General features: G+C 39.6%; 2 pseudogenes; both read left to right on the top strand.

The window, feature by feature from the left end:
- Nucleotides 1–395: 395 nt before the first annotated feature.
- Nucleotides 396–2286, top strand: LOC130037473 (sentrin-specific protease 1-like; annotated as a pseudogene).
- Nucleotides 2287–2342: 56 nt separating this feature from the next.
- Nucleotides 2343–13429, top strand: part of LOC130037472 (mitogen-activated protein kinase kinase kinase 21-like) — a 37278-nt pseudogene continuing 26191 nt past the window's right edge.

Below are 13429 nucleotides of genomic sequence, written 5' to 3'. Positions count from 1 at the left end.
ACTCCCAATTGAATCCCAGAATGGATTAGTGCCTTTCAGAGATGTCTCTGGAACCCAACCATTTACAATCTAGAATTCTAGGAGGGCATGGCGGCTTTTGTGGCTGCACAAGCTCTCATAATATTCAAAACGAGCAACAGAAAATAAATTATCTAGCATCTGCTCCTGGCAGGCAGATTTGAATGGTGGTGGGAAAATTCAAGCAAAACATAATGCCCAGGGCCTGGCCATTAGCAGCAGGTGCAGCTGCTATTCAGGCTGGAGCCGGAGCCAGCGGGCCGGGCATTCCCACCAGAATGGGCTGGGGCGGGGGATGGGGTGGGGGGGTGAGCAAGGTGCCAGGAAGCCCCCACCTGCCCCAGCCCCGCGGACCTGAGCTGCAGTCACAAGATTTTGTATCATTGCTAAATATCAGTGATATGAAAAGACCTGACATGGATGAAATTGCTGATAGGATGAGAAGGGATGCTGGAGAAATAACTTTAGTGAACCATAACTCCATATGCGAAACCCATCTCCTGTCACAAACAGGTTTTCCACAGGACCAGCTTTCACTTTCTGACCATCAGATTTTACCTTCCAGACAGGAAATTTGCACCCATCTTTTACATGTTCCACAAGAAGTGAAGCTTATAATCCACATTACTATTCAGACAACCGTTCCTCAGACAGTTTTCTCATCTCAGAAGACTTAATAAACTTTGGTAAGAGTGCAAATGGCCAGTGTAGAAATTCCACTCCAGCATCAGGATCAACTTTGCAAAAATCAAGAAACAGCTGAAGTCTTTACCTCGAAACCCGAAAGACCACTGGTGCATTGTCAGACACTTTTGTGGGGAAGTCAAACCATCATTGCCATGTGTCTGTCACTCTCACTGTCACTGTCCTTCCGTTGTTCATCGATTTGCTCGAGCGGGCCCAGTAACGTCTCCATTGGAGACTTTGTTGTTACTGTGTTTGGCATATCGAGCATGTGTCTGCATTTGAAAAATCTTTTTCTATTAAGCCAGTTCCAAGTCCATTATGGAGTGGTTCATGTCGTAGAAGCCTCTTGAGCCCCAAGAAAACTCAGAGGCGACATATTAGTACAGCAGAAGAGACTCTTCAAGAAGAAGAAAAAGAAATTTACAGACAGCTACTACAGATGGTCACAGGCAAACAGTTCTCTGTAGCCAAACCCACCACAGATTTTTCTTTGCACTTGTCTCGATGTCTTGGTACTGGTAGAAATTCTTTGAAAGATCCACTCTTTTTTTTTAACCAGAATTTTTAATTTTTTAATTTTTTTTAAAATTTTTATTAGTGAAACACCATGAGGTACAGTTGTAAATTTACAAAATTTTGTGCTTGGGTTTCTATTATACAATGATCAAATACCCATCCCTCCACCAGTGCCCATTTTTCACCACCATGGATAGTATCCCTCCCACACCCATCCCCCCATCCCATCCTGCCTCTGTGGCAGGGCATTCCCTTTTGTTCTCTCTCTCCTTTTGGGTGTTGTGGTCTTCAAAAGAGGCATTGAGTGGCAATCATGTTCGGTCCATAGTCTACTTTCAACATGCATCTCCCTTCCTGGGAGGATCCTCCAAACACCCTTTATTTGGTGCTCCCTTCTTTATCTGAGCTGCCCTTGGGAATGCCTGACTGGCCTCTAAGCCATGGAGTAATCCTCCTGGTGCTGATCTCGGCTATTCTTGGGTATTAATCTCCTATTTTGTTACTTTGTGTCCCCCAGATGAATGCAGTCTTTTTATATGTATCCCTCTCTTTCTGACTCATTTCGCTTAGCATGATACCGAAATATCCACTCTTTAAAAATGGCAATTCTAATGCTTCTCAAATCATTGGTTCTGATACTTCGTCTTCTGGATCTGCCAGCCTTTTAACTCTCCAGAAACAACTGCCCCACAATGTTTTCCATACCATCTTATACCCCAGATGTTGCTGCATTTGGATCCAAAGATTCTGATACTCACCATCAACCCCCGCATTACTACTCTTTTTCAGCTCAGCCTGATAATTTATCAGCTTCAAATACACAGTCTGAAGGATCAGACTCTGTGATTTTACTCAAAATGAAAGAGTCCCGGACTCCAGCTTCCAGCCCAGCTATTTTTCCATGCAGAGCTGTGGATCAAAGAACTAAATGGTGTATATGATTCTTGAGCACGGGAAAGATTGCTCCAGATTGAAGAGCAAAAAGCACTGGCATTACAGCTTCAAAACCAGAGACTGCAAGAACAATCCCTCAAGAAACAGAAAAAAAAGTTACAGATTAAATGATAGTGAAGCTTGCTCTTGTGGACTTTAGAAAAAAGAATATTACCTATTAAGACTCCATGGGTGAAATAAACAATGAAGCCTGCAGGATCCCCTTACAATACTTAAAGCAAGAAAGTATAGACAAGAAAAGAAAAGAGTTTGATGCCAATGGCTGGCAGCTCTTCAGCAAGAAAATCCAGGAAATTTCACAGCAGATGAATGGACGTGACTGTGGGATGTTTGCCTGTAAATATGCTGACTGTATTACCAAAGACAGATCAATCAACTTCACACAGCAACATATGCCATACTTAAGGAAGTGGATGGTATGGGAGATCCTCCACAGAAAGCTCTTGTGAAGACTGACTTGGTAGACACTGACCTTGTTGGGGATCAGCTCTTTGTTGTCTACAGCAGGAGACCTCGGAAACAGCTGCTCACAACCCTTGATCCTGGACCAGGCCTTGGCAAGATGCATTCACAAGCACATCTTCCTTTCCTTTTGTATCTCAGATACTATTTTTGCAAAGAAACTTTGGTGCTCTGAAAGGGGGGAGGGGCATCCCTAAACTGAAGAGAGAGTTTGCTTTTCAATTCTTCAGTTCTGCCATCTTGTTTTCAAAGGGCTCCAGCCTCCTTCATTCTTTATCAGAGTATTGGGAGAAGCTGGGAAAGACTCTTGGTTTCATATAAACTCTTGTTATTAGGCCTTACTAAGAGGTAAGGAAGACCCTGGGCAAAAGGTAGGGAGAAAAAACACCAGCATTTACACGCACAAGTTAATACACAGATGGTTTACAAGATGTATAGCTAGGAAAGTGACTATATTTTGGAAGTAGACTGGACTTTGGGCAAATGCCCAAGTCTCTACTCTAGGACTTTTTCTGTTTAGGTTCCCCCTGTAAAATCTGTCTACTTCTCTCTATAAGCCTTTTTTTTTTAATCACGTGTAGCTTTTTCCCATCTGAGGCATGACACATGAACCCTTGGCATATCCCAACCTATGCGATCTATTCCATAAAAGCAAAGGCATGCATATACACATAAAACATAACATGGGAAAGATCCACCTAGGGGGTGGGTGACACAACTTTTACTGCCATCTAGTTCTGACCAAGAAGGATGTAACTGTCACTGGCCTCCCGTTGTTCATAGATTTTGCTTGAGCGGGTCCAGTAATGTCTCCATTGTGACAATTGTTACTGTGTTTGGCATATTGAATACATCATGGGTAGCTTGCCAGGCTTTACCATGTGGGTGAGATACTCTCGGTAGCTTGCTGGGCTCTCCGAGAGGGGCAGAGGAATCAAACTTGGGTTGGCCTTGTTGGCCGCTTGCAAGACAAATGACCTATTCGCGATAGCGAAGAGGGTAGGGCGTTTGCCTTGCACACAGTCAACATGGTGGATCCGAGTTCGACCAAGAAGGATATCAGTCTTTTTTTTTTTATTAGTGAAACACCATGAGATACAGTTGTAGATTTACAATTTTTGTGCTTGGGTTTCGATTATACAATGATCAGATACCCATCCCTCCACCAGTGCCCATTTTCCACCACCATGGATAATATCCCCCCCACCCCCATTCCCCCATCCCCTCCTGCCTCTGTGGCAGGGCAATCCCCTGTGTTCTTTCTCTCATTTTGGGTGTTGTGGTCTGAAAAAGAGGCTTTGAGTGGCAAACATGTTCAGTCCATAGTCTACTTTTGACATGCATCTCCCATCCTGGGAGGATCCTCCAAACACCCTTTATTTGGTGCTCCCTTCTCTATCTGAGCTGCTCTTTCCTCTAGAGTGCCCGGCTGGCCACTAAGCTATGGAGTAATCCTCCTGGTGCTGATCTCAGCTATTCTTGGGTATTAATCTCATATTTTGTTACTTTATATCCCCCAGATGAATGCAATCTTTCTATGTCTATCCCTCTCTTTCTGACTCATTTCGCTTAGCATGATACTTTCCATGTTGTACCACTTGTATGTAAATTTCACGACTTCATCTTTTCTAAGAGCTACATAGTACTCCATTGTGTAGATGTACCAAAGTTTCTTTAACCAGTCATCTGTTCTTGGGCATTCAGGTTTTTTCCAGTTTCTGGCTATTGTAAAGAGTGCTGCAATGAACAAACAAGTGCAGATGTCACTTCGACTATACATTTTTGCGTCTCTGGGATATATTCCCAGGAGTGGTATTGCTGGGTCAAATGGGAGCTCAATTTCTACTTTTTTGAGAATCGTCCATACTGTTTTCCAGAAGGGCTGAACCAGTCGACATTCCCACCAACAGTGAAGGAGTGTCCCTTTCTCACCACATCCACGCCAGCATCAGTTGCTTTTGTTCTTTTGAATGTGGGCCAGTCTCTGAGGCGTGAGATGGTATCTCATTGTGGTTTTGATCTGCATCTCCCTGATGATTAATGATGTAGAGCATTTTCTCATGTGCTTTTTTGCCATTCGGATTTCTTCTTTGAGAAAGTTTCTGTTCATTTCATTGCCCCATTTTTGGATGGGGTTGGATGTTTTCTTCTTGTGGAGTTTAACCAGTATTTTGTATATCCTGGATATCAACCCCTTGTCAGATGTGTATTCGGCAAATATCCTTTCCCATTCTGTAGACTGTCTTTGTATTTTGGTCACTGTTTCTTTGGAGGTGCAGAAGCTTCTTAGTTTAAGATAGTCCCATTTATCTATCTCTGTTTTCACTTGCTCAGCCAGTGGCGTGGCATCTTTGAAGATACCATTAGCTTCAATGTCATGGAGGATTTTTCCAACTTTGTCTTCAATGTACCTTATGGTTTCTGGTCTGATGTTGAGGTCTTTAATCCATTTTGAACTTACTTTTGTACATGGTTTTAGGCTGAGTTCTGTGCCCATTTTTTTGCATGTAGCCCTCCAGTGATGCCAGCACAATTTGTTAAAGAGGCTTTCCTTACTCCACTTCATATTACTTGCACGTTTATCAAAGATTAGATGATCATATGATTGAGGGGAGATGTCAGTGTATTCAACCCTGTTCCATTGGTCTGCAGTTCTGCCGTTGTTCCAGTACCATGATGTTTTAATTATTACTGCTTTGTAGTATAGTTTGAAGTTCGGGAGGTTGATTCCTCCCATTTTCTTTTTCCCAAGAATTGCTTTAGCTCTTCGTGGGGGCTTATTGTTCCATATAAATTTCAGGATTGTTTGCTCCATTTCTTTGAAGAATGTCATGGGTATCTTTATAGGGATTGTGTTGAATTTATACAATGCTTTCGGTAGTATTGCCATTTTGACAATGTTAAGTCTCCCTACCCATGAGCGGGGGATATCTTTCCATTTCCTCATGTCCTCTTTTATTTCCTGAAGTAGCATTTTGTAGTTTTCTTTGTACAGGTCCTTTATTTCCTTAGTTAAGCTGATTCCTAGGTACTTGATTTTCTGGGGCACAGTTGTGAACGGGATTGTTTTTTTTCATGTTGCTTTCTTCTCTCTCACTGTTTGCATATAGGAAAGCCATGGACTTTTGGGTATTGATTTTATAGCCTGCAACTTTACTATATGAGTCTATTGTTTCTAGGAGTTTTTTGGTGGAGGTTATTGGGTTCTCTAAGTATTGTATCATATTATCTGCGAATAGTGAGAGCTTGATTTCTTCCTTTCCTACCTGAATGCCCTTAATATCTTTTTCTTGCCTAATCGCTATTGCAAGTACTTCCAGTACTATATTGAACAGCAGTGGAGATAGTGGGCATCCTTGTCTCATCCCTGATCTTAGAGGGAAGACTCTCAGTTTTTCCCCATTGAGGATGATGCTTGCTGTAGGCTTGTGGTAGATGGCTTTAATTATGTTGAGGAAGGTCCACTCTATACCCATTTTGGCTAGAGTTTTCATCATAAAGGGGTGCTGGATCTTGTCAAATGCTTTCTCTGCATCTATTGATATAATAATATGCTTTTTATCTTTTCTTTTGTTGATATGATGGATTATGTTGATTGATTTCCGAATGTTGAACCATCCTTGCATCCCTGGGATGAATCCTACTTGGTCATGGTGTATGATCTTTTTGATGAGTATTTGGATTCTATTTGCTAGTAGTTTGTTGAGGATCTTTGCATTTGTGTTCATCAGGGATATCGGTCTGTAATTCTCTTTCTTTGTGGTATCTCTGTCTGCTTTTGGTATCAGAGTGATATTTGCTTCGTAGAAACTGTTCGGATGTGTTTTTGATATTTCAATTTCGTGGAAAAGCTTAAAGAAGATTGGGAGTAAGTCCTCTTTAAAGATTTGGAAGAATTCACTAGTGAATCCATCCGGGCCAGGACTTTTGTGCTTGGGGAAACTTTTTATTACCATTTCAATTTCCTTGGTGGTGATAGGTCTGTTCAGGTATTCCAGATCTTCTTGGTTCAGCCTTGGGAGTCTGTAGGAGTCTAGGAATTTATCCATTTCCTCGAGGTTTTGATGTTCCGTGGCATAAAGCTTCTCAAAGTACTCCCTGAGGATTCTTTGAATTTCTGTAGTTTCTGTTGTAATGACCCCCTTTTCGTTTCTAATTTGGTTTATTAGGGTTTTCTGTCTCCCTTTCTTTGTGAGTTTTGCTAGATGCTTATCGATCTTGTTAATTTTCTCAAAGAACCAGCTCTTGGTTTCATTGATCTTTCGGATTGTTTTTTGGGTTTCCATCTCGTTAATCTCTGCTCTGAGTTTTATTATTTCCTTTCTCCTGTTCGGGTTGTGCTCCTTTTTTTGGTCCTTCTCCAAGCTCTTAAGCTGTGAAGTTAGGTTATTTATGTGTGCTCGCTCCTCCTTCCTGAGGAATGTTTGTAGAGCTATAAACTTTCATCTTAACACAGCTTTTGCTGTGTCCCATAAGTTTTGGTAACTCGTGCTCTCATTTTCATTCGTTTCTAGGAATCTTTTGATTTCCTCTTTGATTTCCTGTCTAATCCACTCGTTGTTCAATAGTGCACTGTTTAATTTCCAGGTGTTTGATTTAGTTTTCTGTTTTTGTGTGTGATTCACTTCTAATTTCAGCTCATTATGGTCTGAGAAGATTGTTGATACAATCTCTATCTTCTTAATTTTATGGAGGCATGTTTTATGGCTCAGCATGTGGTCTATCTTGGAGAATGTTCCATGTACGCTTGAGAAGAATGTGTATTCAGCTTTTTGTGGATGAAGTGTCCTGTATATATCTACTAAGTCCCTTTCTTCCATTGTTTCCCTCAGATGAAGTATGTCCTTGCTAAGCTTGAGTCTGGTTGATCTATCAAGAGGTGACAAAGCGGTGTTGAAGTCTCCCACTAGTATTGTGTTGCTATTGATGTCTTTTTCCAAATCTATGAGTAGTTGTTTTAAGTACTTTGCTGGTCTCTCATTAGGTGCATATACATTTATTATTGTAAGTTCTTCCTGTTGTACAGATCCTTTGATCAATAAGAAATGGCCTTCACTGTCTCTTATGACCTTCTTCACTCTGAAATTGATGTGGTCTGATATTAGGATGGCTACCCCAGCTTTTTTCTGGGAGCTGTTTGCCTGTAGGATTGTTTTCCAGCCTTTGACTCTGAGTCTGTGTTTGCTTTGACTATTGAGATGTGTTTCTTGCAGGCAGCAGAATATTGGGTTCAATTTTCTAATCCATCCTGCCACTCTATGTTTTTTAATTGGTGCGTTTAGCCCATTGACATTGAGAGAGATTATTGTTATGGGATTTTGTCCCATTGTTCTGTTGAAATTTGGTGTATTTGAGGGGCCTTTCTTGCCTTAAAGTAGCCCATTTAGTTGTTCTTATAACCATGGTTTTGAGTCTATGAAGTTCCTGAGCTCTTGTTTGTCTGTGAAACTGTGTGTTGTTCCTTCTATTATGAATGAGAGTCTCGCTGGGTAAAGAATTTTTGGGAGGCATTTATTTCATTGATTTTTTTCACTATGTCCCACCACTGTTTTCGGGCTATGAGGGTTTCATCAGAAAAATCAGCTGTGAATTTTAAGGATGCTCCTTTGTAAGAGATTTCTTTCTTTGATCTTGCTGCTTTCAGAATTTTGTCTCTGTCTAAGGTTTTGGTCATTTTGATCAGAATGTGTCTTGGGGTATTTTTACTCATATTTCTTCTAGCTGGTACCCTTCGGACCTCCTGAATGTGGTCACAAGTTTTCTTCAGCTCTGGAAATGTTGTAGCAATGATGTCTTTGACAGTTTCTTCTTCATCAAGGTTTTCTTCCTGTATCTCTGGGACTCCAATAATTCTTATGTTATCTCTCTTGGCTTTATCACAATCTTCTCTTGCCATCTGTTCCCGAATTGTGAGTTTCTTTTCCATTTTCTGCTCTTTTCTGAAGAGTATCTGAACTTCATCTTCGAGCTTACTGATTCTGTTCTCAGTAGCTCTTACTCTGCTGCTGAGGCCTTCCACTGAGTTTTTCAATTCGCCTACGAGATTTTTCAGATCTGACATTTCCGATTGCATTTTCCTCATTTCTGCCTTCAAATCCTCTTGTCTTCTATTGGCGTTGCTTTCCATTGTTTCTTTTAGTTACCTAAGCATCCTAAGTAGCTCCCTTCTGAATTCCTTGTCAGAGAGGTTGTCTAAAACTACAGTACTGTTGGTGTCATTTGGGCTAGACTCTTCAATAAGAAAGTTTGGTGGGCTTTTATGTTGCTTTACCATTGTGACAAGTGTGGTTTAGTCCTTCACGTTCACTGTTACTATTCTGCTTGATATGCAGTGTGAGTTGTGTTTCTAGTGGCTGTGCTAAACTAGAGAAGTTTCCATCTAAGAAGGTAGCTTATGGTTCCTATGGCATATGTAGTGGGAAAATATTTCGCGGCCGCATTAGCGGCCGCGGATATCAGTCTTTATTATAAAATTCCAACATTGAATGAATGGAAGTCTAGTTTGGTTTGTGGCTAAAAGTATGTTTCTAACCACAGGAGAAACACACACACACACACACACACACACACACACACGCACGCACACGCATGTATGCACACACACATTTCACAGTGATATACTTGTTTTTAAAAGGCTGAATGTGTTTCTCCATTTTATTTAGCCTGCAAATTTATTTTCATTTTCCAAATTTAGCTCCAGCACACAGAGATCACAGCCCCTGTATTTAGGATGTTTGTGGATTTTCTTATGGAATATTTTGTGAGGCCTGGATGAACTTTGGCTTAGGGATACAAGTTACAGAGGGAGATGAAAGTTCCAACTGAAAAATGGGTGGAATTCGGACTGACAGCGTGAGATTTGAGAATCTCTTACTTTTGTTCCTTCTAGCATCCCTTTCAACCCTCAGAGTTCCTCAGGCTAGATAGTGAAATGATCCAATGCCAGTGTCATTTTGTATTTAAGTTCCCAAACAGGCACGTTTTATACTTTTTTCTGTATTGTAACAGGTAGTTTTGTTTAAAATCTTTAATCCTTGTACCCCATTCTTTACAGCGTTGTGCTTTAAAAATCCCTGGGCTTATTTGACAATTTTGCTCTGTTTTATACCAAGCTTGTTTAGTACATTTTTCTATGTTTTACCACAGGTTACAATTTGAAAAAGAAAACTATTTTTTTAAATATTCGGTTGTTAACTGAATGTTAATGTTTCCACTCCAGCAACCAGACTTCTCGACCTAGGTACACATAACTGTTGCATTAGTAGATATTCATTCCGTTGCGAGCAAATGGGATGTCAGAAATGAGTGTTTCTCATAAACATTGTCTTCGTAAGATTCAGCTGTATTCCAACCTTTTCACACTCACAGTTGAAATCGGCCAGCATTTGTGCTGCTTGGCTAATGATGGTGTTATTAGAACGATGTAATCAGCAAAGTGGAGGTGGTGTAGTTGCTGACCGTCTATCTTCACTCCCATTCCTTCCCATTCCAGTTGTCGCATGATGTTCTCAAGGGTGGCACTGAGAGTTTCTGTGAAATGGTATCACCCTGCTGAACCCCTCTCTTGACATGGATGATCACTTCCTTGGAGAATGGTGATACCTGGTAGTGAATCTGTAATAAATCTCACAGAGGATCCTGATGTTTTGAGAGAGTATTGGGGAAATTGTCTGCCATAGAGACAGGGTGAGTACTGGGATGAGGGGAGTAGGAGATACTAGGGACAATAGTGGTAGAAAATGTGCACTGGTGGAGGGATGGGTGTTTGATCATTTTATGTTGAATCTCAAACATGAAAGCTTTGTAACTGTATCTCATGGTGATTCATTCCCCCCCCCCCCCCAAAAAAAGCATTGTATATGGCAGGTATATTTGAGTGAATTATTAAAGAAATATTTATCCACTAGAGATTTCCAATATTATTAGCACATAAAGTATTATAGATCACAGAAATAGAGTTCTGAAACAGTGTAATCTTTTGCCTTCAAGACAGCTAAACTATAGTTTGACAGTTTTAGTTGATAGTTGATGAATAGGTATTTGGAAAATCTGAAAAATAGTTACATTTCATAAAGACTTATTTTTTCTAAAATACAGTAAATAAAAAATATAACATCAAGATTTTGGTGTTATATCAAAATATTTTTCATTGACTATTTCTCATAAATCTCCTCCTACCATTATGAGTATTTAAAATTTTTAACAGGAGCTGGGAAGACAATGAATAAAAAATATAAAATGTCAGAAATGTCTGTGTCATTGAGCAACAAATTAATCCCATAGCTAACCTTCTTTCTGAAATAATTTCATGTAGTTAAGCAAGTCTCTAATTAGTAGTTACAGATGTTTTTGATGTCTTTGAACTCTCTTTCAGAGACATAGTTGCAGCTCATTAATAATGTACCTGTAGACGGAAATATTTTAGATAGTTATCTGTGTAGTGTGACAATTTGGGGAAAGGGACAAATTGCTTTAAGAATTGATGCTGCGTTACATCTCCAGCTGTGACTCTAAGGCTAATCTCACACTATTACAGCAAAGAGAAGAAAGTGACAGGGTTCACTAGAAGCTGCCACACAGGATGCCAGTGGCATCAGAATCACCACCAATGGATATCTGCCCTAACACTGGCCCTGGCTCAGGTAGCCTGGGGATTAATGATATAATGTGTGTTAAGGGGCTTTGATCTCTTTGGGGGAAGTAGCTGTGCAAACCAAAGCTTTATATTACTGTTATGACTTTTCCTCTAACCTATGATTTTTCCACATTATGCAGGCTTGTCAATTACCCACCTGTGCCCTGTTCATGCCATCATGATTTTTTGTCTCATTTTAAAAGTTTATGCTACTAATAGAGAGACGTTAATGTTTCCAGATTCATTCTGGCAGATTAATACCCAGCAAGAGAGACCTGCTGTCAATGGACATTTTGCATTATGTGTTTGAAATTGTCTTGGATGGCAAGGATGCCAAATTATACACTTCACTAAAACTGTTTTGTATTTCTTGCTAGCTATGTGATTGAAGACTGCAGATGTTTGATATCATCTTTTACTGCATTTGTTTGGTAAGTGAAATCTTAAATACATTATAACTCTTTGAAATTCATCTTCTGATGCCATTTAGAGAAGAGTAAGAGGAAATTAAAAAATAACGAACTTAGATATCTCTGAAATTTAGCTTTTGGAAAAGTCAGCCTTTCAAGTCAGATTTTGTTTTCAAGTAATTCTTTATGATACAGTACATTCTAATGCTGTAGCAGGAGCAGATGACAGAACTGAACTGTGTTGGGCATAAATAGGGAGCATTTTACTTTCTTGGTCACTTAATTCACTGAAAAGGCACATCCAGAAGATGAATCATTAGGTAAGCTCCTTTAGAAACATTTAGAATCATTCTTCCTGGGGTCTTCAATGTCTTCAGAAATGTTAAGTCTGCTAGTTTCTGGAGTTCCTCTTAAGATGGTCCAGTGGATAATAGTTTTTGATGAAAACTGTTATAATGATTCCCTCATTTAAAATAATTGTAAATTATTCATATTTAAATAGAGATGTAGCTGGCATAACTTTTTACTCTTTGTGTTTGTAAAAAGTGATAGGGATAGAGAAGGAAGGAAGTATAAATATTTGAAATTATCAGCTCAGGATTCTAGGAGCATTTTATGGAATGTGAAGTGTCCTGTATCATATGCATTCATATACATTTTCCTTTTATAAATTTTTATCTCTGAGCGGGAATTATTATTTTAACATAAAAAGAAGGAAAATTCTTATATTAAGTGGCATATCCAGATAGGTTACAAAGCTTTAATTCAAATTCTCTCTTCTGAGTAAGAAATCTGTAGTATTTAGCATTATTATCATTAGAAAAATGAATTTTTAAATATTGTGTTCTGTCTATCTGTAGAGTAAAATAGTATAATAAAACCAATCTAAGACTTAATGGCTTAGAAAAACAGGCACAGTGTGAGTTATAAATCTTTCATTTGAATAGCACTGGTTTATGGGACAATTTGTGTCCATTCTTCTCAGCATCATTTGGGCTGCAATCACCTGAAAACTCATTCACTCACATGTCGAGTGGTTGATGCTGTTTAACTGACTATTTTCTCAGGGCAGGGGGAAGGGGCTTTTATATGTACACAAATCCAGAAGACCTGAATTCCAAGAATGAGTGTGCATGAACACACACACACACATACACGCACACACACACACACACACAGGCGTGCGCGTGTGCACACACACACACAGCAGGAGGGCAGGGAGGGACTTATCTACTGGAAGACAGTCTCATCATCCTTTCTTTTTATGTAGCATTTTCTGTCACACATAATCACTTTCATGACATTGTTTTTAATTAACATGGAGTTACTGTCTTTTAGAGGAGAGGAATTTGATTCCAGGTGGTGGAAGATTTTGGACCTGATACTTGCATTCCTTACAATTTATATTTGGAAGTCCTTCCCCCGAATGGCTAGTTTATGAGGGTGACTGCCTAATGAATGAATTTGTTTGTTCACTATTAAATGGACCCATACCATTTTTTACTGTGTCATTAGGAGAAAGGGAAAAGATGCTATATAGCAGGAAGTGATCTCTCAGTAGATACCCGAACATCTGGTCCCCAATTTTAGACACCCAGTCTTTAGAGCAGTGAGAAATAAATTCCTATTGTTTCAAGAGCACAGAACCTATTCTTTCTTAAAACATTATTTATTTTTATAAGTGTGTACATGATTTATTACATTCAATATTCCAACATCAATCCCACCACCATTACACCTTCCCACC

This window comes from Sorex fumeus, unplaced genomic scaffold (assembly GCF_029834395.1).
Source record: "Sorex fumeus unplaced genomic scaffold, SorFum_2.1 ptg000072l, whole genome shotgun sequence".
Taxonomy (NCBI): domain Eukaryota; kingdom Metazoa; phylum Chordata; class Mammalia; order Eulipotyphla; family Soricidae; genus Sorex; species Sorex fumeus.
This window is presented reverse-complemented; position numbering and strand designations above follow the sequence as displayed.